This window comes from Lissotriton helveticus, chromosome 5_1, assembly GCF_964261635.1.
Source record: "Lissotriton helveticus chromosome 5_1, aLisHel1.1, whole genome shotgun sequence".
NCBI classification, from domain to species: Eukaryota; Metazoa; Chordata; class Amphibia; order Caudata; family Salamandridae; genus Lissotriton; species Lissotriton helveticus.
In genome coordinates this window covers 840,401,735-840,426,915 of record NC_136065.1, presented here as the reverse complement: position 1 = coordinate 840,426,915, position 25,181 = coordinate 840,401,735, and the positions used below count along the sequence as shown (strand labels likewise).

Genomic DNA, 25,181 nt, shown 5'->3' with positions numbered 1-25,181 from the left:
ACCTTGATATATCAGATCATGCTATGATTTCTTTGGTTTTGAATTTGGACTCTAATTTTATTAAACAATCTAGATGGAGAATGAACACTGGTATACTTTTAAATGAATATAATAAACCTAAACTATTATCGGCCATTCAAGAATATTTTATACTCAACCCTGAAAGCTCTACATCTTTGATCACTAGATAGGATGCTTTCAAAGCTTATATTAGAGGTGTTGCTATATCTATTATGGCCCATGAAAATAAAACCTTTCATGCAAAGACTACATTATTACAGACACAGATTGCAAAATTTGAGTGACTTTTTATTACATCCAATAATCCTCAATATAAATTTAGGTTACAAAAATTACGATATGAATTTAATTCTCTCCTTAGTAAAAGAGCTGGGGTCCAAATTTCGAATGCTAAGGCCAGATTTAGTTTTAATGCCAACAGATCTGGAAATCTATTAGCTAATTATTTGCGTATAAAAAAAGATAAAACTCAAATCGCATCCCTTCACTGTCCCAATGGTAACATTGCTCTCTCACAATTACATTGTTAATGAATTTTTGAATTTCTATTCTACATTATATAATAAACCCGATTTTCAGGATGATTCTTTAATTGATTCCTTTTTAACCACATGTAAGTTGCTCAAGATTTCACAAAAAGATAAAAATGGATTAGAAGCTCCTATCACAAAAGACAAAATACTACTAGCTATAAAATCCCTTAAAAAGAATAAATCTCCTGGTCCTGATGGGATTCCTGCAGAATTTTACAAAGAATTTCAGTCTCACCTTTTGCCTTTTTTATACAAACTTTTTACGTTTTTTGGCTCCACAGGTACTACCTCTGGATCATTTACAGAAGCTTTAATTATAGTACTTCCGAAACCAGATAAAGATCCCACTCTTGTGTCTAATTATTGTCCTATTTCTTTAATTAATCAAGATTGCAAATTATATGCTAACATACTTGCTTCTAGACTAGCCTCCATATTAGTTTTTATTATACATACTGACCAATCTGGATTTATAAAGAATAGATACTCTGCTAATATTACTAGAACTCTATTGCATATTATTGAACAAAGCTCCACCCTTTCCTTACCCTCTGGAATTTTAGCCTTAGACGCTGAAAAGGCGTTTGATAAAATTCATTGGCAATTTTTTTTTTTGTTCACTATCATCATTTAATTTTGGAAATACTTTTATATACATGATTTCAGCTTTATATTTTGCCCCTACGGCCTGTTTATTTATTAATGGCCAAGTGTCAAATCAATTTTCGCTTTTTAGAGGTACAAGACAGGGATGTCCTCTTTCTTCTCTGTTATTTTTCATTGCTATCAAACCTTTTCTTATTTCTATACGAAATTGTGATACTATTAAAGGGATCAATAATAAGGATGTTCTTGTAAAAACCCTTGCTTATGCATATGATGTGCCTCTATGTGTTAGTGATCCTTTAGTTTCATTTCCATCTTGAATGAATATTATAAAGAGTTATTCTAAAGTTTCCGGTTATACTTTAAATACCAACAAAACAGATTTTTTCCCCTTAAATGTCTATTGCACTCCCGATATGCTTACCATACGTGAAATTATTTGGCAAAAAAATAAGTTAAAATATCTTGGAATCTTATTTTGTTCTATCAAATCAACAATTAATTTAAATTGTGATTTTATTTTAAATTATATTAAAAACAAAACGTCTAAATGGGCGTCATTACACCTTACATGGTGGGGTAGAATGGATTCCATAAAAATGACGATTGCTCCCAAAATCTTTTATACTCTTGCCATGATCCCTACTCAATTTCCATTAAAGTTTTATAAAGACATTGATAACATTTTGTCAAAGTTTTTATGGAGCAACAAAGCTCCTCGTATTAGTTATAAAAAATTTAAAGTACCTAAGCGTAATGCTGGTTTTGGTATCCCAGATTTTTTCCTTTAGCATAAAGCTTTTTATTTTAAAACAAAGTTCGTTATGGTTTAATCTCTCTTCTTTACATAATCCTCCTGCGTGGCTATGTATTGAGAGGTCAATAGTATATCCGTTCCCTTTGCCTACTCTGGTGTCCATGTCTAATAACGCATCATTTTCCAAAAATCAGTTATTATTAAATCCACTAAAATGTTATATAACGATCTTGATTTAATTTTTCTTGTTCCCATGAATAATACTGATGATTTACCTCTTTGGTATATTAGCGTTAGCAAACTGAATAGAAATATTAGTTTCTGGTTTTCATGATTTAAAGCTGGTATTTTCTATCTTAAAGATGTTTATTTTAATAATACCTTTATTTCTTTTGAATTGTTAAAGGAAAAGTTTGGTTTATGTAAATCTGATTTTATTAAATACCAATATTTATGTAATTCAATCTAAGATTCCTTTCCCAATGATATTCCTTCTCATGTTAAAGCTGATTTACCAAGTTATATTCAAACAATCTCTATTTCATCTCATGGGGTTTCTATTCTATATAACAAATTATCTGATACTTTAGGTAGTACTTTTGAAATGATTTCGAATTTTTGGAATACTGAACGTTCACTCTCTTTATCTATTGCTACATGGAGGGATATTTGGCTTAATAGTATATCTGGTTGGCTGCCTGTTTCAATATACCAAACCAATTCTTATATTCTATATAATCGTTTATGGACACCAACACGATTATATAAGGCAAAACGTCTTCCCTCTGCAGACTGTTGGCATTGTAAATTGCATACAGGTACCTTGCAACATATGCTTTTTGATTTCCACTTAAATCATACATTTTGGTTGGAAGTCTGGGACGTTATAAAAAAGATTTTCGACCTACACATTGACATCTCTTATCAATTAATAATATGTAAATCCATTCTTATTTCACTGCATTTACAAGATTTGGATTGCAAACTTTTCAATTTCCTGATTTCAGCAGCGCTAAAATCCATTACTCTTTATCGGAAGGATATATCTGCATTATCCGTTCATGCTTGGTGGTCACGGGTTATTTTTACCAGAAGAGGTGCTCAATTGTCTATGAATGGGATTACTCATAACTCAATTTCTTATCAATCTTTTTGGTCACCAGTAGATGTATATTTATCATCTTAAAGTTGTATTTATTAATCCCAAAAAGTTTTTTCTTACTGTATATTATAGTAGCTCTCTGTATGTTTTTTTTTAAATTTTATATTTTATTGAAAAACAAAAACAAAAAGAGTCATCATCCAATAATTAGTCCATACAATACAGAATCAGGTACAATGGGCAGCACAGAAAGAATATTACATCAAGGATCAGTACAACATCTAGGTCCAGCCTTATCCATAGCCATATCCACAGTGGGGGAAGTACAGATCTCACCTCTAAATACATTCCAGTGTCCCCACTTTTTATCCCATTTCTTGGGGCATCCCCTGATCATAAAGACAGATTTTTCAGCCAGCATGCATCTGTCCATTTCAGCCACCCATCCCAACAGGAGAGGCCTCTGGGGAGCACCCTATTGCTTTGCCACTGCACGTTTCACCAACAGAAATCCCAGTGCCACCCACTGGAGCTCCACCTCCGTGAGGTCCGTGGCACCCCATATGTTAAGGATCCCCTCCTTAGGGGAAAGAGGGATGGGTTTCCCTGCTGCCTCTGTCATTTTTTGGGCCGCCCTATCCCAGAACTGTTGAATTACAGGACATTCCCAGAGGACATGGTAAAAGGAACCAGGGAGGTCGCAGCCACGGAGACACATGTCATTAGGGCGCCTACCTATTTTGGCCAGGAGAGGGGCAGACATATAGGCTCTGTGTAGGACCTTCAATTGATTCAACCTGAAACGGTGATTCATCGCTGTTTCCCTGGGGAACATTAGTGCCGATCTCCATTCATCATCCTCCAGGCGGCCTACATCACCCTGCCACTTATCTCATATGGACTGGAAGGAGTCGGGCATATTATTACATAATTTACGGTATGTGCAAGATATTGCCTTTTTCAGGGGAGGTTCAGAGAGTAACCTATCCTCAAGGGGAGAGGCCTCTGGAAGAGAGGAAAGATTGGATATGTTTGTAAGGATAGCATGTGTAATTTCGAGGTATCTGAAGGTCTCACTCTGGGCAAGAGCGTGTCGCTGTTGGAGGTCAGTACAAGTCAGTAGTTTCCCCTTGTGGACCAAGTCTCCTAGGGTGGAGATGCCAATCATGTCCCATTTATCAAACCCTTTATGATGGCAGAGGGAGCCCAGCTTCTGTGAGGCCCAGAGCGGGGTAGCCTTAGTAAATACGTAGGACCATCGCAGGCTCTTGGTAGCCCGGTGCCAAATGGCTACGGTTTGGGACCTGGGCCCCACATAGGCAGTCCGGGGGAACCCACCATACAACGCGCCCAAGTACCCCTTCCACCCCGTCTGGTAGCGTTCAAGGTGAAAAGCCGGGTTCGCAAGTGATCCATGAATCCAGGAGTTGGTGGCCACCAGTTGGGAGGCCCAATAATAGAGACGCATATTTGGCAGGGCGATACCCCCATCGTACCATCCCTGAGTAAGTTTATTAAGGGCAATTCGAGGCGCCTTGCCGTCCCATAAGAGGAGCCGCAGATCTCAGTCCAACGCACGGAAATAGGAATCAGCAATTGGGAATGGGCAATTTTGAAGGACATATAAAAAACGTGGGAGTGCTAACATTTTAAAAAGAGCCGCCCTGCCTGGGAGGGATAAAGGTAGCGCACGCCAATAAGATACATCACTATGGAGTCTCTGTAATGGGCCTTTCATGTTGCGGTCATAAAAGAGTTTGGGGTCCGAAGTAGCAAAAATGCCAAGATACTTGAAACCGTCCTTGGCTATGGCAATTGAAAACCCTCTCGGAAGAGCGGGTGGGGGGCCATGGAGACAAAACAAAACCGACTTGGACCAATTAATGGAGAAACCAGAATATTTACCAAAATTTGTGATGACATGCAATAAATTATTAATGGAGGACCGGGGAAAGGAGACATAAATCAGGATATCGTCTGCATATAAGGAGATTTTATCAATTGTGTCATCATTCCACCGAAGCCCCATGATGGAGGCATCAGACCGGATCCACTCTCTGTATGTTTGATGATAATTGTTATTTTTACCCCCCTTCTCCCTTCCATTCCCTCCTTTTTGTTCCTTATATATATATTTTATCCAATACCTATTGTACTTTTTATTATTGAAGTCTGACTTATACTTTGTTATATAGGTATTGATTTACCAAATGATACTGTTTTTTTGTAATGTCTTTATTAGTTGACTTTAACTAAAAAATTCAATAAACTATTTTGAACTTAAAAAACAAACAAAAGGAAACACGTTTTGAAGCAGGTGCTCCAGCAGAGGTGGAGGGAGATGAGCCAGTACCACAAGTAAGAATAAAGTGTTCTTCCCTGTTAAAACTGGGGGGCAGAATAGCAGAATTCCTGCCAGAGCAAATGTGATGCGATCTCCTCAAATGCCAGGTGCAAGGGTTCCAGGTAAAGTTTTGGGGAATACAGAGACAACTGGTAAGAACTCTATCACATCAGGTGGTTCAGGATCTTGAAAACAAACAGGAAATACAAAAATCCCTTCCCCATCTGAAATGATTTTTTTAGCAATATATATAAGGTAAAAAAGAAAGACAAAAATCTTCACCCTGTCATAAACCTAATAGAGTTCAATGACTGGCTGATTTAAAGGCACTTCAAGGGAATTGGTCGCATCCGCAGCCCGTGCAGGTAAGCACGGTGGGGCCAGCTGGAGGGGTTTTCGACGGACGATGGTGAGGGAAATTAAATAAATAATTAATTTTCCCTTGGCATCGTCAGTCGAAATACCCACCACCCTCACCCGGCCCCACAGCTCTTACCTGCTCGGGCGGCGACTGATTGGTCGATCAGGTTGGATCTGAAGGATGCATACCTCACAATCCCAATTTTTCTGCCACATCAGCTGTTACTACAGTTCCTATGAAGAGAGCAGGCATTAGAGTTCAAGGTTTTTTCTATTGGGCTCTTGCCCACTCAGCGGTGTATTTTAAAACTAGTTTAAACCAGTGGTTGCATGGTTTCGTACATGGGGATGCAGAAATATACTATACCTGGACATCATGATCTTCAGGGCACAGGATAAGATGCTTTCTTCTGAATCAGGCACAATTGCCCATTTTGCTTCTGGAGGATTTGGGATTAGCGATCAATTTGCAAAATCAGATCTGATAACGAAAAACAGAATGGAGCTTTTGAGATTTAAGGTCTCGGTTAGCAATGTTGGAGTTACCTATCAGCCAGGTCAACATGATCAAAAAAAGAATTAAGCAGACTGACCACGTCAAATCAAATCTCTCTATGAACTCTGGCGAGAGTAGTGGAACTGTTATCATCAGCCATACAGACGATTTTTACCGGGCCACAACATTACAGGGCCCTGCAATGTCTGCAGATTAGACACTGCAGAAGAGAATATCATATTGGGAGGAAGTGACACTGAAGAAAGAGGCCAGTGCTAAGATGACTTGTTGGTTGAACCTCATGGAGGAATTGAACTGCTGAGCAATCTTTAGCTCAGCCAAGGAGGTCATCACAGAATCGGCTGCCAGTCGACAGGGTGGAAAGCCAGAGGTGGGGAGTCACACTGCTGGCTAGACTAGATCTCCACACAAAGTGCCTGGAAATGCTTGCTGGAGTATTTGCAATTCGCAGCCTGACCAAAACAGAGTGAAATGCTGCATCTTACTGAAGTTGGACAATGTGTTGCCAGTGCAATATGTCAAAAAGTTGTGAGGTACGAGATCCAAGGTCCAACGAGAGTTTATGAAGGACTTGGCATTACTACCTGGAGAAGGGAATTTTGGTTACAGAAATTCACCTAGCGAGAAGTCGTAACATCACAGCAGAAGGAATTCATGATTACTGAGGGATTCCAGTGACTGGAGGCGGAACCCTCAAGTATTTCAACTGTTGTGCTAAAGATGGGGAACCCCGCCCAGGCACTTGTTTGTGTTCAGACTAAATGTTTCAGTGTCGCAATTTTTCAGTTGGAGACCAGCCCAGTGATCACACACGTGGATGCATTCCTAAATGACTAGAGAGAACGACTGAATTATGCTTTTCATCATGATCACCAGAGTAGCGCCACAGGTCATCCAACAATGGGCGGAGATGACGCTGGTGACTCTGATCAGAAAGTGCAACCATGGTTCCCACTACTTCTGGAGATATTGGTCAGTTGCCGGGTGAGGATTTCCAATTTTGGGACATTCTGTAGGGTCCAGGAGGGGAACTTAAAGCAATGATTGAGCTGCATTGCCATTGCTGTGCCGCTGTGAGACCGAGGATACCGTGACTCCAAGTCCCAGGAGCCTCATCTACATTCCCTGCACCTGTGGGGGAGCCTATTTGAACGCTTACGGGAGCCGCATTGCCGCTGCTGTGCCGCTGTGAGCCCGAGGATACCGTGACTCCAAGTCCCAGGAGCCTCATCTACATTGCCTGCACCTGTGGGGGAGCCTATTTGAACGCTCGCGGTGCCCCCTTCACGGGAGCCGCATTGTCGCTGCTGTGGCGCTGTGAGCCCGAGGATACCGTGACTCCAAGTTCCAGGAGCCTCATCTACATTGCCTGCACCTGTGGAAGAGCCTATTTGAACGCTCGCGGCGCCCGGTTCGCGGGACACGCTCAGGCGAAGCCCGGGCCAAGGGCGGGCCTGTCTGAGCCCGTCGGAGACCGGATGAGGCTGGGCTGGGCCCCCCTCTAACCTCCTCACACTGCAAGGTTAGTCCAGCCAAACTTTTTACCCCATACTCCTACTTTGCAAACCTTTGTCAATTGTTGGGCTAACATTAACATCACCATTAATGATGAGCAAGCGTGCTGGAAAGAGGCTAGATGTATCCATTGGTGGTAGCATAGCAGGGACACTAGATCAGTTCATAATAAGGGCAACTTCTGTCCTTGAGAAGGAGATCGGGCTAACTGAGCGACGTCTGTCCTTGGACCCGCATCTAACAAAAAGATCGTCGTTAGGGTCAATTGCCACAGCACTCTCGCCGGTTAACCCTGTCGACTATCAACGAAGACAGCAGTCTTATGTCTACACCCATAGGCTCTTTGGAGAGTTCAGTAAAATCTTCACTAGCCGCAGCAACTACTGTTACTAGCGTTCCTTTAAGATCGCCAGCTAGTTCTTTGCAAAAAAATAACAGTAACATTAACAAACCTATTCCGGATCCGCCAGTTAAAAGGAAGAGAGGAGGTGGCACTCAGAGGCCTACAACAGCGAAAGTGCCCAGGATAAACAAAAACGGAGGACGTACACAACCAGATGAACATAGTATTATAAGGAACCAAGCTCTGATCCCCCCTGACTTTGACTTTGCAGCTATGGGCGGCAACTGTACGAACCCCAACGGGGAAATGTGGAGAAGGCTGGAAAACATTTTAACAACCTTATTATCCCCCATTACCTACAGATTGATTCGGACTGAAGATCGACTCACTACTGCCGAATCCCAGGCAAAATCAAGTCTTTCAGCTCTGGAGGGTCTTTCAGCTCATTCTCAGCCTATATCTGTGACTCTAACCAATCAATCAGCGGACATAGTACCACCTCAGGTCAGAGCCAGACCTAAGCCCGCAAGTCGACAAGTAACGATAACAACTGCTCTTAGCCCACATACAGGTCCAGGGGTAGTAGCTCAGAAAAACCCAATCCCTATGGACAGTTGCGATACTGCACCAGGGAATCTGTCAAGTGAGTTTGCCCAATTGATTTCAAGTCCTTCCGGTGATGGCAGAGTGGAGGTGGGAACTGTGCCAGCTAAGGACTCTAGCTGTGGTACCCGCCCACTAGCTAGCCAAACAAGTTTATTTATTGCCACACAACTACCTGGAGCCAGAGGAGTAAATGATGTGCAACCCAAGATCATGAACTTTCATCTTCCCCCGGCAGCAGCTCCTCTAGTGGTTGTTTTAGCGAATGTCTCACCGATACGGCCAACGCAGAATGAAACGACTGACCAACTAATGTTAAAAGTTCTCCATTGGCTTACCAACCGCCTAAAGGATGTTGGGATTTAGTAGGAGGGTCTGGATAAGCACTTAATTATGGCTAGACGAACTCCGTGAAATGGCCATTCGAGGAAGGAAGGAAATGGTGACTGTGTAATTGTTCATTTCAATAACGTGCACATAACTACATTTTTACTGGATAATTTGGGAGGGATAGAAGGCAGATACATGGACAAGGTGTCGATCCTACCACTAGGGTTTTTTTTAAAGAACCGGTCCCTACCCATTGAATGTTCTGAATTCCCTTGGGGGGGTGGAGGCAACATCAGGCTCCACTGAGACAGGTAAATAAACCATTAGAAGTCCCCCTGCTTAATAGTTATATCCCACTTTCCGATCTAGACCAGTGTGACTGACTCCTTTCGATCACTTCTGCAAGGGTCGAGCATCATGACAGCTCACCTACTCCTCCACTGAGCATAAGGAAGGGACCCCAACAATTATCATCTGAGAGGCCGGCTGGGTTGGAATATGCACCATGTGCTAAAAAACCTTCGGGCACCACTCCCCCCCAACTCTCTTTACTATCCTGGAATATAGCTGGCCTCTTGCCGAGGACCCGGTCATCTGACTGGTCAAGTTTCATTGAGGGGCATGACTTAATTACCCTGCAGGAGACCTGGTCAGTAGATACGATCCATCGCCCAGGCTATCTGGCTTTTTGCAAAGCAGCAATTCCTAATAAGAAAGGGAGACCTAGTGGGGGACTGATTAGATGGGCCAAGCAACAGACACTGCTCCAAGTAGAGGAACTACCAATAGACAGCCCAGATATTCTTGCTATCAAAGTACTTGTTGAGGGAGAGACTGACTTTATACTTTTTAATGTTTACGCAAGAGGGATTGTGGGTGGGAAAGCATCACCAGCCATTGCCCTCTTGGATACTATTATTAATGACTTAGATGGCCCAAATTCCCTGGTGATCGCAGATGATCTCAACTGTACATTCGAGCCCTTAGGTCCTGACGATTACAGCCTTACCATAGAGAAAGGTCAGAGTTGGGGGATACCATCTCTATCGCTGCCACCGATTAACAAATGGACTAAGGCGGCGTTACAACTAAAAAGCATGTCCCTCGGGAGGGGGCTAAGGGCGCTCAACGGAAGATCCCCCTCCAATATGGAAGGCACTAATATTTTTTCCAATGGGTCTAGTAGCTGCAGAATAGACTACATTCTCATTAGCTTAGAGCTCTGGCCCAGATTTGTGGATATGCAGGTATACCAAAGACCAGAGAGTGATCATGATCCGTTGGCACTAACTCTGGTTGGGAAGGGATTGGACCTCACCAGGGCAAACAAGGATATGGCAGTAGGTGAAGTGTTTATATCCCAACATTGCCGTCGGCTGAAATGGGAAAAGGTTTCTGGAGATGAGGCCTCGGTGGCACAGATTAAGGGTATGGTAGAGGAAACTATACTTTTATTGGGAACGCTGGATCCTTCTGTAAATTATTTTATGGTGCACAAGAAAGCGCATGAAGACCTATTTGTCAAACTGAAATCTCTGCTTACAAAAAACATGAGATCATCTAGGCATACTACAAAAAAATCAGCTAGTTGGTATAATGAGGCATGCAGAGTTGCTTTTAAGCAGCTTACGAAGGCAATTAGGGATGGAACATTCCAAGAAGTTAAATTAGTGAGAGCAAACTATAAAAAAGCACAACTAGTGGCAAAGAAGGATTTTGATGAGGATAGATGGGAATCCCAAACTATTGCTAGTAATATAAAAAATTGGGCATCATTCTGGCAAATAGTAAAGTGGGGCAGTGGTGTGATTGAGCGCACCCCAGTGAACAACATATCTCCTGAACTGTGGGTGGAACACTAACAGGCCCAATTTGCTTCTTCCCCGAGCAGCTTATCTGTTTACCCTGAGGTTACCACAGAGGGGGTTTTAACGTTTAATAAAGGGGAGATAGAACGGGTACTGGAATGGGTGCCATCGGGGAGGGCTCTGGGCCCAGACTGTATTCTGGACGATATTTTCAAAGAAGACAAGAGGAATTGGACCGAGTACATTTTCTCATTATAAATGCTATTGCTAGGGGCGCGCAGCTTCCAGATACTTGTCCTAGGTAGAATTAATGAATGGATAGTGGAACAGGTTGTACTATCCACATACCAAGCGGGATTTAGACCCCACGTCAGTACTATTGACCAAGTCTTCAGATTCATGCTGATATACTGGAACACAGTCACACTTGCGGGGGTACTCTCTACGCAGCGGTTGTTGATTTAAAATCAGCATTTGATTTGGTCCCTCATCAAAAGCTATGGGATGTCCTAAAGGAGGCTGGGATGCCCCTAGAAATTTTAAGCTTTGTCATCAGGTTAAATGAGGCAAATTACGCTCAAGTCAGGTGGGGACAGCAGGGTCAACTACCTGATTGTTTCCCAGTAAATAAGGGGGTGTGGCAAGGATGTGTCCTTGCCCCTACCCAATTTTCCCTGTTTATTAATAAGGTTATTTCATACTACGCTAACTTTCCAACAGATGCACCAACTCTTGCCGGTTCAAGGGTCCCCTTATTAATGTTTGCAGATGATTCTTTAATTTGATCCAAAACTCAATCCGGTCTGCAACGTGCCCTTGTTAGATTTACAGAGTTCTGCAACGACCATGAACTTGTAGTAAATGTCGATAAAACCAAGTTGATGGTGCTGCATAAATACAAACATATTAAAAGCAGAGTTGCAATGAATGAAGCCCTTTTGGAGCAAACGGATACCTTTACTTACTTCGGTGTGACTTTGGGTAGGAGGATGAACTGGACTCCACAGTTAGATGTCCTAGTTCTTAGGCACAACCAGTTAGCAGGAGCCCTACTTAAAGAATATAGACTCTCTAGTACTAAACCGATGGGGCCAGCTCTATCGATTTACAACGAGAAGGTCAGAGCTTCTATAACATATGGCGCTGAACTATGGGGGTCTGAAACTCTAACATCCCTAGTTCTTGTGCAAAATATGTTTTTGAGATCACTGACCGCCCTGCCCCCATCCATCCCCATCAAGCCCCTGCTGCTAGATTTAGGCTGCCTTTCCATGACAAAGTTGTGGGATTCAGACCACTAGCCTATTGGAGGAGGATCTGGACCATACCTTAACTGGCGTCTTACGCCAATGTGCTTATGTATATTAGACAAGTCGCCCAGTCCTCAAAGATTAAATGGCTGTAGAAGATCAAGAGTAACATGCTGGATATGGGGCTTCGCCACTTGAGGGAAGATCCAATAGGGAACTCGTTTCCCAGTAAAAATGAGGATAAAGAACTCTACTGGGCCATGATCACCAGGAAGTCCCTGTTGTTAGTGAGCAGTAGCTCACTAACAGGCATCTTCATGGAGCATAAACTTGTGACAGAACTAGAGGCCTATTGGAATCTGATCACCAAACCTGGCGACAGGAAACTATACCACCAATTTAGAGTAGGTACCTTTCCCCTAAGATCTTTCACTGCAAAATGGAATAATGCTCCAGATATTAATTGCCCTTCGTGCCCATCTAAGAAAGAGTCGGTAACCCATGTACTTTTTGTGTGCCCAGCGTACAATGCCCCCCGTCGTAGGTGGCTTGGACACTGTGTTCTAATCTCTGTACCAGATCAAGTACAACAGCTTTTCGCATTCTGGTATCAAACACTCGCTCAGATATTGTCATCGCTCTGGTGAAATTTCTCAGTTGAGACGGAAAAACCTTGAGGTTGGTTTGGGAATTTCATGTGCTGTTTGACTAAGCCTTGATCAGAAGGCTCCCCTGTTTGAATTATTAAACCGTGTTACCTGTTTCTTAACATAATGCATATTATATAATTTAAATTGTCCTAAACACTTATGTTTTATTGTGTCTTTTGATTGGAATCATCGAATAAAGACTAATTGAACTGAACTGAACGGAGTACAGTTTTCCAACTCTCATGGCCTGGCGGATCTCAGGCGATGATGGATATTGTCAGGACTTTTGCAAATGGCATCATACTATGTGAAACAAGCATGGGCCTCAGGAACCCATAAGAGATACAACTCTACCTGGTGCAGCTTGTTGCAGTTGGTGTGTGGAAAGGCATGTGGATCTTGTGAGGGTAGACCGTTTTCATTCTGAATTTTCTTTCCCAGATGGCAGAAGTTGGTATAGCATTCTTCACCATAAACTCAGTCAGTTTCAGCATGACATCTTAATCTGTAAATCCATAAGGGGTATCAGACTATTCAAACCCCCAGGGCCCAAATATACCAACATGATATGTGAAGGAAGCAGTTTGCTTATATATCAATTGGCCTGATAACTCTGATTTGTCTAGAAGACACCTTTTTGTAACGTTACCTATGCCACTTTGCATCATCTCTTGCAAAAGATTTTCAGACTTACAAACATTAGACTTGTCAGGCCAATCATTCACCCCTGATGGGGTTATGTTTTCCATCACTGGATGCACAAAGTCTAATACACAGACGGTTCATTACCTAGTTTGTCCTGACAAACCCAATTTGTGTGTGTGGTGCGGTGCTTACAAGAGTATAAATGTGAATCACATGAACCTAATTACTACTTTCTATCACTAGACCCCATAAAGCAGTTTCTTCAGCCACTAGGGCTCGATGAATGAGATGGGTGCCGCAAGAAGTGGCTATTGGCACTTCTGTGTTTGCGCCAATGCCAACAGGGGTGCCATATCTTCTAGGGCATTCTTTGAGGGGCCAGATTGGAAGATATCTTAAGAACAGCTGACTGGCATTTAGAGTCCAGTTTCAAAAAGCTCTGTTGAGGTCGGTGAAAGGGCCTAGGTGTAAGCTTGAGCATGGCCATGATGCCGGGCCTACATTAGGCTGCAGCATGATCTGGACACAAGAAGAGGAGGGCTTTGCCCTAATTCTAGACCCAGCCAACAACGCAAAGGGAGCCAACAACGCAAAGGGCCCAACAGTTGGGGGCCCAGTACATAGTAGACACTGTTTCTTTCAGGAAAAAGGCACCTCAAGCCCACCAATTACCTGGATCAAAAATAGAAGAACAACCTATTCTGCACGACCTTCCTAACACTGGGTACACCCAGAGCGGCGATTTAATGGGGCCCGAACTTCACACCATAGGACATTATGGGACGTCAGTTTGCCCGAACCTATGATCTACCTTATTGAGGAAGGGGGCAGCCTTGATTGCTTTACAGAGGAAAGCCTAGGGGTCATGGCCAAGCCAGCAACAAAGATGGCCACCAGCCGTTGAAGCTCCGGAGCCGAGCGCTAATTTCTGTTACAGTTCATCAGTTATCCGTCATCACCCACATGCTTCTGGGGCTCCTACTGATTGAAGGACCCTCCCCTCGTCCATAACTGCTGCTCGTCCGGGACACTCCAGGCATCATCCTCTGCACAGTTGACCACCGCAGCCTGATGCGGCCCTCGGAGGCCACGCTGTGACAGGGACCACTGGTGAGCATGAGGGCAGGGCTGCGGCATGTACCTGCACAATGCGGGGCTCGGTGGGCTGACTCCGCTTCTCCACCACTAACGTGGAGATGACCAAACCTGTGACAAGGACAGCGATGCAGCAATTATGGCGTTGAGGCCTGGGCCGCACTGCTAAGCCGTTGGGGCCTGTGCCGCATGTGCGAATGTCCGATTACAGCGCGGGCCTGCTCCTATGACATTGCTGCGCTCCGGTGATAACGACCCGGGACTTTCCCTGCATATGAGCAGCCTCCCTCTACATCAGAGGGTGAGGTACATCATCTGTGGCCCAATCAACCCCATATTCAGCCAGCACATAACATTTTTATCACTGAGTGTCGAAGGATCGCCCATGTATCAGCCATAAAGCTTGCACACGGCTGCGCTCTGCCAGGAGCCGTCCTTGTAGGCAGCCACTGCTCCCGGTTGGGCCCCATCACCTCTTAGTCTGATAATCACACTCCAGCCTACCGCTTCTTCAGCCTGCACCACATGTAGACTCGACTGTGCCGAGGCCTTACTCACCATTGATCACCAAAGCGTTGGTTTACGCCAGGTGGGCTCTCTACGCATTGGCGATTCTTTCTGCAGCTGGATTGCGTGGCTGGCACTTATGATGGAGCGCAGTGACCCCAAACAAAAGAAACTCTCCTTCAACCTGGTCAAGGGCCCGAGGCGTCACCATTCCTTCTCGGTTACCGAAGAGTTCTCACACAACGATGCTAGCCCACCACCATTAGATGGTGCAGCTGCCATCATGACTGAGCTCCACACTGAATTCAAACTGATAGATACCGGGTTTGAGACTCTTAACAGTCTCCTGGATCATATGAGCGAGTGCGTGCATTAAAGGATCGTGGTTCGCCCTCCAACCACGTAAGAAAATATATGCCAATGGGTTAGGGAACGTAATATCGCTCCCTCTGCTGAAAGACTTTGTTGCACAAACATTCCAAAACTGTATCCAGTTTAGTAATTTTCATCCATTTATTCCAATTCCCACTTTTTGTTATTCGGTTTCATCCGTCACATGAAAAACCATTATGTATTCAATTCTGATGTGGTAAATATGCCCATCCGAGCCTTATTTTTGCGGCAGGAAACATACATAGTTCATCCTCAGTAGTAACACATTCCCAATGCATTTCGGTTGCTTTCATCAACCTTCACTCATCTTGAGATTGTTGGATCCACTTCAACACCACTCTCATATGGTGTACCGCCATTCAAAGGAAGTTTGTAGGTCTTGGGAGTAGCAGGGATTCCTCCGGAGTCCAAACATTTTAGATTGTCCAGCCACAGCTTAACTCTCCCCTTTCTCCAGTTGTACTGCGCATATAAGTAATTCCTAGTTCAAATAATAATCCAATGTCTGTGGATGGGGAACTGGATCTGACAAAACAGTCACCATCAAGCAAGCTGGACAGGATGCCAGAGACCCGTGGCGAAAAGGTCCATGTTTTTGCATTTTTGGGTTGCCATGTTGCTCGGACAGTATGGATGTTACTCAACACCACTCTCATATGGTGTACCGCCATTCAAAGGAAGTTTGTAGGTCTTGGGAGTAGCAGGAATTCCTCCGGAGTCCAAACGTTTTAGATTGTCCAGCCACAGCTTAACTCTCCCCTTTCTCCAGTTGTACTGCGCATATAAGTAATTCCTAGTTCAAATAATAATCCAATGTCTGTGGATGGGGAACTGGATCTGACAAAACAGTCACCATCAAGCAAGCTGGGCAGGATGCCAGAGACCCGTGGCGAAAAGGTCCATGTTTTTGCATTTTTGGGTTGCCATGTTGCTCGGACAGTATGGATGTTACTCAGCACCCTGCTACCATCAAATAGACAAAGGCGAACATGTCTGCTGAGCACTTGTATGCTCGTTCCTGGTAACGGAATCCTTTTACAACTCCATAAAGTTAAAACAAGAGACAAACGACTCTGTCTGGATTGAATCACATTTGTTTCGGCATACCATACAAGAGCTTTAAAGGTAAGCTGAGAAGGCGTGAGCTCAGGCTGGATACAGTGACTTGCTCGCAGGTGTTTTTCTTTATCAAGAATTCGGGGGAAAGTTGATATCCGAAATCCTGATGGTATGACTCCCATGGTTGCCAAAGCATCGATTGCACTCATCTTTGCAATTGGTTTTGTTGCCGAATTCAACTCAGACTCAGAACTTCTTTTGGCACTCTGATTTTGATTTGCCCCATCAGTGGGTTCATCAGCTTCACCCTCATCTTCTTCACCTTCCCCTTCACTTGACTCTCTGTTGAATCCTTGTTCGCTGTAAACCTGAAGGTACGTTTTGGGAACACAGCCTTTCTTTCCTTTGTTATTTTCCACAGCCCACCAGCAATCCGGCCTCTTATCGAGTATGTGCAACAATTCACCTTTTTTAACTGTGAGATCCTCTTCTTGTTGGGCATGAGAATCACCTACAGCAGTGTACTCTTTCATATTGGCTTGTTCTTCATCCTCTGCCTCATCATCATCTTCATCATCATCCACTTCATCTTCTTCCTCCTCATTTTTACTCTCATCTTCCTCCTCTTCCTCTTCTGTCTCTCCCTCCTCCTCATCATCCTCCCTTTCTTCTACTTCCTTTGCTGCATTAGATTTTTCATCTGTACCCATATTCATCTCTCCTAGAGCCACTGCAAGGTTCTGGAGATCCGTGGACAGTTTTGATAAGCATTTCTGTTCATCTTGTTTTCTTTGATCATAATTTCCCACTGGTGCAGATTCATCGCTCTTCCTCAAATTTTGGAGAACTTCCTTAATTTTATCCACCGACTTCTTCAACTGGACACATCTTTGATAAAGTAGGCTTCTCTTTGCATGGTCCAGAGAAGTAGTTTCATGGCTTTCTTGGAGCAAAAAGTCAACCTGCTTCTTCAGCTCGTCGTTTCCACTGGCAGCCACACAACGTGATTGGGCGGGGCAGAACATAGAATCTCGATGCCACCTATGTCATAAAGTGCCTGGACAAGGTAGAACGCATGCTGAAATCTGCAACAGCCAAAATGAAGACTTAAAAGCGCAATCACGCCGCAGTCATCTGAGGATTATGGGGGCGGCTGAATCCACAAACATCAGACAACCAGATGTGTTTGTCGAAAGCCTACTCACAGAGCTCTTTAGCAGGCAAGACTATACCTAAACCTTGATAGTAGAGAGAGCTCATAGAACAATTGGCCCATGCCCCCCTTCTGGTGCACCGCCACGCCTGATTAGAGCTCTGCTCCTCAACTTCAGACACAGAGCTGCGTCTTGCCCGAGGGCTTGGCCTCCTCCAATATCAGGGCTTAATGCTGTACCTATTCTCGGGCTTGACACTTGCGGTCCAGGAGGCTTGGCGTAAGTTCTCTGTTGTCAAAAATATTCTTATACATTTGCTGCTAGTATTCAGCTTTGTTTTCATTCGATTTGTAAATTCAATAAAATAATTTCAAGAAACAAGGCTTCAAGTACAGTATGATCTATCTGGCGCACCTCTGCGTGAAGGTGAATGGAGAGCAGCTACTACTTAACACCCCTGCGGCTGTGGCCCAATTATGCAAAAAACACAGTGGAGGGAGCGAGTCCTAACACCACACACCACCAGATTGCTTGTCTGCTCGACAATCAAGCACAATGCACCTGCTTGACTGAACCACCTTGTGTCTGCGTGACCCTTTGATGGACATTATGTGGTATTCTGGATCATGGTCTGCCAGCAAACTCACGTTCCCCGCTTTAACCAATACCTCCTAGATACATGCCCAACTTACAGTAGGGCATTGGCCTCTGAAGCACTGTTACCCCTCCGAGTTTGTGATGGGGGTAATTTTAATATAACTTGCCATCCTCCCATGCACTCCACTGGCTCAACTACTAGCGCCAAGCCCTCCTCATTTCGCGCTCTCCATTATCTTCTCAATACTTCCCAACTCTCAGATGCTTGGCATGCCCGCCATCCCAACATCTGGACACAAATAGACCACTGGTTTGTGTCCTGGGGGACCCTCCTTTGGCGACAGATGTGACGCATATGTCCCGCACCCTTTCAGATCATGCCCCTGTTAGGGTCCTGCTGCTTATCGCATGTGAAGGCCACACAGCCCGGCAATGGTTATTCCCAGAAAACACGTTGCAATGTGCTCAAATCAGAACGTTGTGACGCTATCAATGAACACAGTGCATTAAACACCGGGTCAGTCGACAAGCATGCCATGCTGTGGGAGGTCTTTAAGGCATATATCTACTGTGTTTGCATCACCAAGCATGTGGTCGTTCACCAGAGTATTCGCGGTGACCTATCCAGGGTAGAGAGGGAACTGCGGACTATTGACATGGCTACAATGCATGGTGTGCAGCACGCCCGACTACACAGGGGCTCCAAATTATTAAAGGAGGTCCATGACTTGGCAGAACGCGAGGTTGCCTATATGGGTAAATATGCCCAAGCTCGTCAATGTGGAGAGGGGGAAAGACCAGGCCGCTTCCTAACTACCATAGCAATTGCATTAAGAGTCACCTCGCTGATGTCGTTATGACTGCATTTGACAATGAAGATATCGCTCAAACGTTCCTAACCTATTAACAACAACAATATACGACTTGTGCTACAGGTGACTTAGAGGAGATTGCTCCATACTTAGCGGAGGTGTCCATGGTATGACTATCAGAGGGACAATGGAAATTCTTAATGGCCCCAATCACATACGAGGAGAAAGTGCATGCGATCGCCATACTGAATGGCTCCCAGACCTCTGACTCACAGATCATTTTTACAAAGCCTTTTGACTTCCCGCTTGCTGGAGGTGTATGCAGAAGCAACTGAAGAGGGCATATCCCCCCTCACCCTGTGAGAAGCAGTCATTACCCTTTTCATGAAACCTGCTACGCTGGCACACCTGTGCACTTCCTACAGGCAGTTATCCCTGCTCAACCACAATAAGAAAATATTGGCTAAGGTTATTACCGCACGCCTCTTCATATTAATGGAGCAGATAATCTCTTCCATTCGAACTGGCTTAGTTTAACGCCACTCGTCTGTCATCAACCTCCACACCATCTTTGCCATGCTGTATCAGATTACCCCGACCCCTCCAGCAGCTGTAGCCCTCATGGACGCCAAGAATGTGTTTGATTTGCTGGAGAGGCCATTTCTGTGGGTGACCTTGGCCAAGCTAGGAGTGCCCCGTGACTTCTGCAACCTTATCATGGTACTATACGCCGGCCCCACGGCCCAGCATTGAGTGAATGATACACTCATGGGGCCTTCCCTGTGACTCCAGGAACACATCTGGGGTGTCCTCCTTCACCTTTGCTTTTTGTTGTCACCCTGAATCATCTGGTCCGGCATCTACAGGAGCGTCACATACATAGATGATTCCAGTTTAGAGCTGGTCCACTCCTAGCATCCATGAATGCAGATGACATCCTGATATTTTCAAAGGTCCACCTATGCTTCTGCCTCTCATCATACGAGAAATAATAACTTACAGACATCTCTCCGGCCTATCCATAAACTATTGTAAATCTGAACTCTTTCCACTTACAGATGCCACGGTTCTCTGTGATTCAGAGTATCCCCTGAACTGGTGCACAGACTCACCCAAGTATTTGGGTATCGTTCTGCACAGACAGAGGGCTGAAGTCATACACCAGAACTATGGTCCTGCCATTGACACTCTCTTCTCCAAGGTGGACTGATGGATTGAATTACCATTGTCTATCGCAGGGTATATCACTATAAACAAATGGCGGTGCTACCTAAATCTTTTTTAAATATACCTATTGCATTGACGAATAATTTTTTCTCCAGCCTACGTAGCCTCTTGGCACGCATTCCCTTAATCCAGGTGGAGGCTTTGGTCTCCCGGATTTTCTACCTTACTATTTAGTGGCGCAATGCCACTTTGCTTATTACTGGTATCATCCAGATGTCAAACTCTCCTCCCTGAATCAAGAACGAGACCAGGCACAGGGCCTCACCCTGTCAGGTTGGAACCTTTGAGGCCACATCAGTGCCTCAAGTGCGCTGCTGACTACACCGATTTCGTACATTTAGACTGGGACTAGCCTGCTATCCATTCATTCAGGGGGCTCTTTTTGCCTTAATCTCAACCATGATTGAACATACGGCTGACCCAGATCCGCTGATGGCGCTGTCGGGCAATGTAAAGTCTTTGAGTCCGGGACTGAGATGCTTCACAGCCATAGCACTGGCTAAGCCATAAATAGCCCTCTATTGGGGAAGCAGCAGGGTCCCCACTACCAGTGACTGACTGAAAGACAACAAATTGAGGAGTGGGGGGTGCACAGCCTAGTTGAAAGAAATTTTATAATATTTGTTGATTGTTTTAGAACAAGGGAAGGGTGCTCTCGCAGGAGGCGTTTCCGTCAATCGCCTATGTACATAAATCGAGTAGTGTACGCACAAGCGTGCGTAGACATCCCTGGTTGAGGCACTCCGGGTGGGTCAATGAGTTGATTCCAAAGCTTATCAGAACGATGTTGTAATTTTTTATTATGTTGGTTGTTCGTTTTCAGTTATTTCATCAATGATATTCAATTCATATCAATAATGTTCACAATCCATTCAGCACGTAAGTATTATTTTAGAACTCCATTTGAACTCCGATGCATTTCGGGCTGAAGGCCCTTTATCAAGGAGAGCTAGAAAGAAGAGGCGAGCCTGCGTCAGTCTAACTGAGAGTACAAGAAAAAGAATAAAGTGCCTAGACACGCGTGATTGTGCTCAAAGTGATTTGTATAAGTAATGGGGGGTGGCAGTGGATCGTACAGTGATTAGGGTGTTAAAGTAAGGTCAGTTGTTACAGTTCATGCATGGTAAGGTTCCTTTGTGGTCTTTGTGAGGTGATTGTTTTTTTGTGAGAATTTCTTTCAAGTTGTTACTGCGTGTGTATGCAAATATAGGTGGAGTTTGAAAAATGTCCCGAAAGTCTGGTTCCAATTGTAGAATAGGCCAATGTTTGAGAATAATTTTTTTATATGTGTTGCTTGATGTGGAGAATTTAGATACTAATAACATGCGTTGGTCAGTTTGTTTGGCTTTTTTGGTTAGGCTTTCCTCTCTACTAATGTTTGTGACGCGGGTTTGTGCTTCCTTAAGGATGTTTTCAGGATAACCTCTCTGTAAAAAGCGGTCATGCATTTAATTGATTCTGTAACAACTGCCATTGCATAATTAAGGGGAACATCATCAGACACCCCATGAAAGGCTATCCGATCAAACTTCAAGTCGATGCCACATGCGACTCTATGAATCTGATTTACGCCTTGAAATGCCCATGCGGCAAACTATACGTTGGTAAGACCGAAAGAAAAATGAAAATACGTATGAATGAACATAAATCAAATATCCGTACTAAACATGAGAAATCCAACGTAGCTACACACTTTCATGAATTTCACCATACCATCGCCCAACTTCAATTCATTGTATTGGAAATCATTACAAAATCCGAGGGCATTGACAATCGCAAATTTCTTCTCAGAAGAGAACTCGAATGGATATACCGTCTACAGACACTCAAGCCACATGGTCTTAATGATCGCGTTGAATACAGTTGCTATTTATAATTATATTATCACGTTATACTATTCATGACATTGCTCTTTATGCTCTTTACACCCTGTCCTGTTCTCACACTCCTTAGCCTCACACCTCCTCTCTCCACCCCCAGACCCATTCCAACATGGCCACCTCGCTTCACTGTCAGTCCCGTGACTTCACCCGTCAGTCCTCTCTCTACCTCCACCTCCCCTTATACCTTTCCAACACAACGCCGACCCATCATATCGGGAACGTCCACGCCGACTGATTGCAACCTGCGCGAATGCACGGCAGCACTTAGAAGTAAGATTTGCTCTCCCCCTACCGACCCCAACCTCTGTACCACGTTACCTCAACTAAATCCCATCACCGCCAATTCACTCGTTTTCAGTTTTTCTCTCACACTGTGACACCACCTTTTCTTTCTCTCAACCTGACCTTACTTTAACACCCTAATCACTGTACGATCCACTGCCACCCCCCATTACTTATACAAATCACTTTGAGCACAATCACGCGTGTCTAGGCACTTTATTCTTTTTCTTGTACTCTCAGTTAGACTGACGCAGGCTCGTCTCTTCTTTCTAGCTCTCCTTGATAAAGGGCCTTCAGCCCGAAATGCATCGGAGTTCAAATGGAGTTCTAAAATAATACTTACGTGCTGAATGGATTGTGAACATTATTGATATGAATTGAATATCATTGATGAAATAACTGAAAACGAACAACCAACATAATAAAAAATTACAACATCGTTCTGATAAGGTTTGGAATCAACTCCTTGACCCACCCGGAGTGCCTCATGCAGGGATGTCCACGCACGCTTGTGCGTACACTACTCGATGACTGAAAGACAAGACATTCTGCGGTACTACTAGTAAAATCTACGCCTCCCTGCAGCCCCTAACCTCCAGACCCAAGGATATTTAGCAACCTCTCCATGACTATCTATCGACTTAAGAACCTGATGCCACTGATGATGCAGGTGATTGAAATTGATAACCCATATCATTTATCGCTCTGTAGTAGACTGCCTGTTGAACTGCATGTACATATGTGTTACCCTTTCATTCTTCCTTATTCTCAGCGTTGGTGTCATTGCATCTCCCCGTTTAGCTCTCCTTTTGACTGATGTATTTATTCTTGCAAGCAAATTGCACCTGTTTATCAAATAATAGTGTGGACGTACATGTACATCTATGATTTGTGCAGCATTGTTTGTCTTTGTTTTTGAAAATCAATAAGTAAGGAAAAGAAAAGAGGGAATCCTGGCTGTGGATGGTGCAGAGCTCTACCAACTACCCAGTCTCGCCTCACACACACTAAGCAGGAAGCCTACCCGGGCTTGGGAAGAAAGACACAGAGTAAACCAGAGCGCATGGTCTCACCAGCACAACTGTGTGAAACTGCCTGGGATTTGATGCTAAAACCTAAACATGCAAAAATGATGTCTACCACCTCCGCGACAATGGGGATGCTCCTCGGCCCCAGGCGCAGAGCAGGGGAGTGCTCAACTATTTGGAATCAACTTTAGAGAAACACACCAGCCAATTTGAACATATGTTGCAGGCCATACAGGAGACTAAAACCACACTGAAATCAAAAGTAGATACTGTTGCAATAGAGGTGTCCCTAAGTCGAGCTGACCTTGAGTAGCTGTCGGAGAGGGTGAAGAATGCTGAACTGTCAATCTCGGAGCTCTGATCAATAGTACATGGGTTGCATAATCAATTGCAGCAGCTTGCAGTGAGCATGATACAACTACAGGAAAGGGCAGAAGATGCTGGAGGTCGCTCTATGTGCAACAATATCCGACTAGTTGGGTTCCCAGACCGACCGGAAGGTTCTAATGTGGAGCTGGTCCTGGAGAACTGGCTGACGAACACTGTACTGGCTGGTAAACTCTCCCAGTTATTTTCCATTGAACAAGCACATCGCAACCCAGGACGACCGCCACAGCCGGGGGCAGCTCCATGACGAATTATTGCATGGATATTAAACTACAGAGTCAGGAACTTGATTTTTTTGCTACAGGGTCCTGGAAGGTGGAGGGCTCAATTGTAACCGCATATCCAGATTACACAGTGACAGTTCAAAATTAGCTCTCCTCCTATGCGGCGGTGAAACACCAACTACGCAACATGGGCCTAAAATGGGCCCTCCTGTTTCTGACAAAATTAAGGGTAGTGGAGTAGGACTCAACACATTTCTCCCATAACCATCAGGAGGGACAGAGCTGGCTAAACACTAAAGGAGCCAACACACAGATGAACAAAGGGACAACCGACGACAAATATGGTGAAACTGACAAGCCCAAAATCGCCCATCAAAGGAGCAGATGGCCAAGGCCAGAGTGCAGGTAGTAGCTGAAGTAAGGCATTACCACCAAAACCATTTTGAACTAATCAATCAATCATTTGTAGAGTGCACTACTTACCCGAGAGGGTCTGAAGGCGCTGGGAGGGGGGGGCGGGGTGCTGCTACTGCTCGAACAGCCAGGTCTTGAGGAGTCTTCAGGTCTTGGGTCTGTCGTAGGCGGATGGGGAGGGTATTCCAGGTTTTTGCGGCGAGGTGGAGAACGATCTGCCGCCGGCGGTTGCTCGAAGGATGCGGGGGATGGTGGAGAGGGCGAGGTTAACGAGGCGAAGCTGGCCGGTCGGGGTGTAGAAGGTGAGTCGTTCGTTGAGGTACGCTGGTCCGGTGTTTGGGAGTGCTTTGTGAGCGTGGACGAGGAGCTTGAAGGTGATCCTCTTGTTGACGCGGAGCCAGTGCAGGTCTTTCAGGTGGGCTGTGATGTGGCTGTGGTGGGGGATAAGGCATGCAGAGGCGTTGTAGTCGCTTCTGGAGTTTGGCTGAGGTTCCCGCTTAGAGAGCGTTGTCGTAGTCCAGTCTACTGCCGACGAGGGCCTGGGTGACAGTCCTTCTGGTTCTGGTGGGGATCCATCTGTAGATCTTGCGGAGCATGCAGAGGATGTTGAAGCAGGAGGAGGAGACAGCGTTTACTTGCTGGGTCATTGACAACGCGGAGTCCAGGATGACTCCCAGGTTGCGTGCGTGGTCGGTGGGCGTTGGTGCAGCTCCCAGTGCGGCCAGCCACCATGAG

At 44.6% G+C, this 25,181-nt stretch overlaps 1 protein-coding gene and 1 pseudogene across 4 annotated transcripts in view; both read right to left on the bottom strand.

The window, feature by feature from the left end:
* The window catches only part of SHLD2 (shieldin complex subunit 2), a 1,059,977-nt gene that overhangs the window by 842,601 nt on the left and 192,195 nt on the right, over window positions 1-25,181 (bottom strand). The window lies entirely within an intron of this gene.
* Window positions 15,683-24,898, bottom strand: LOC144752556 (nephrocystin-1 pseudogene; annotated as a pseudogene).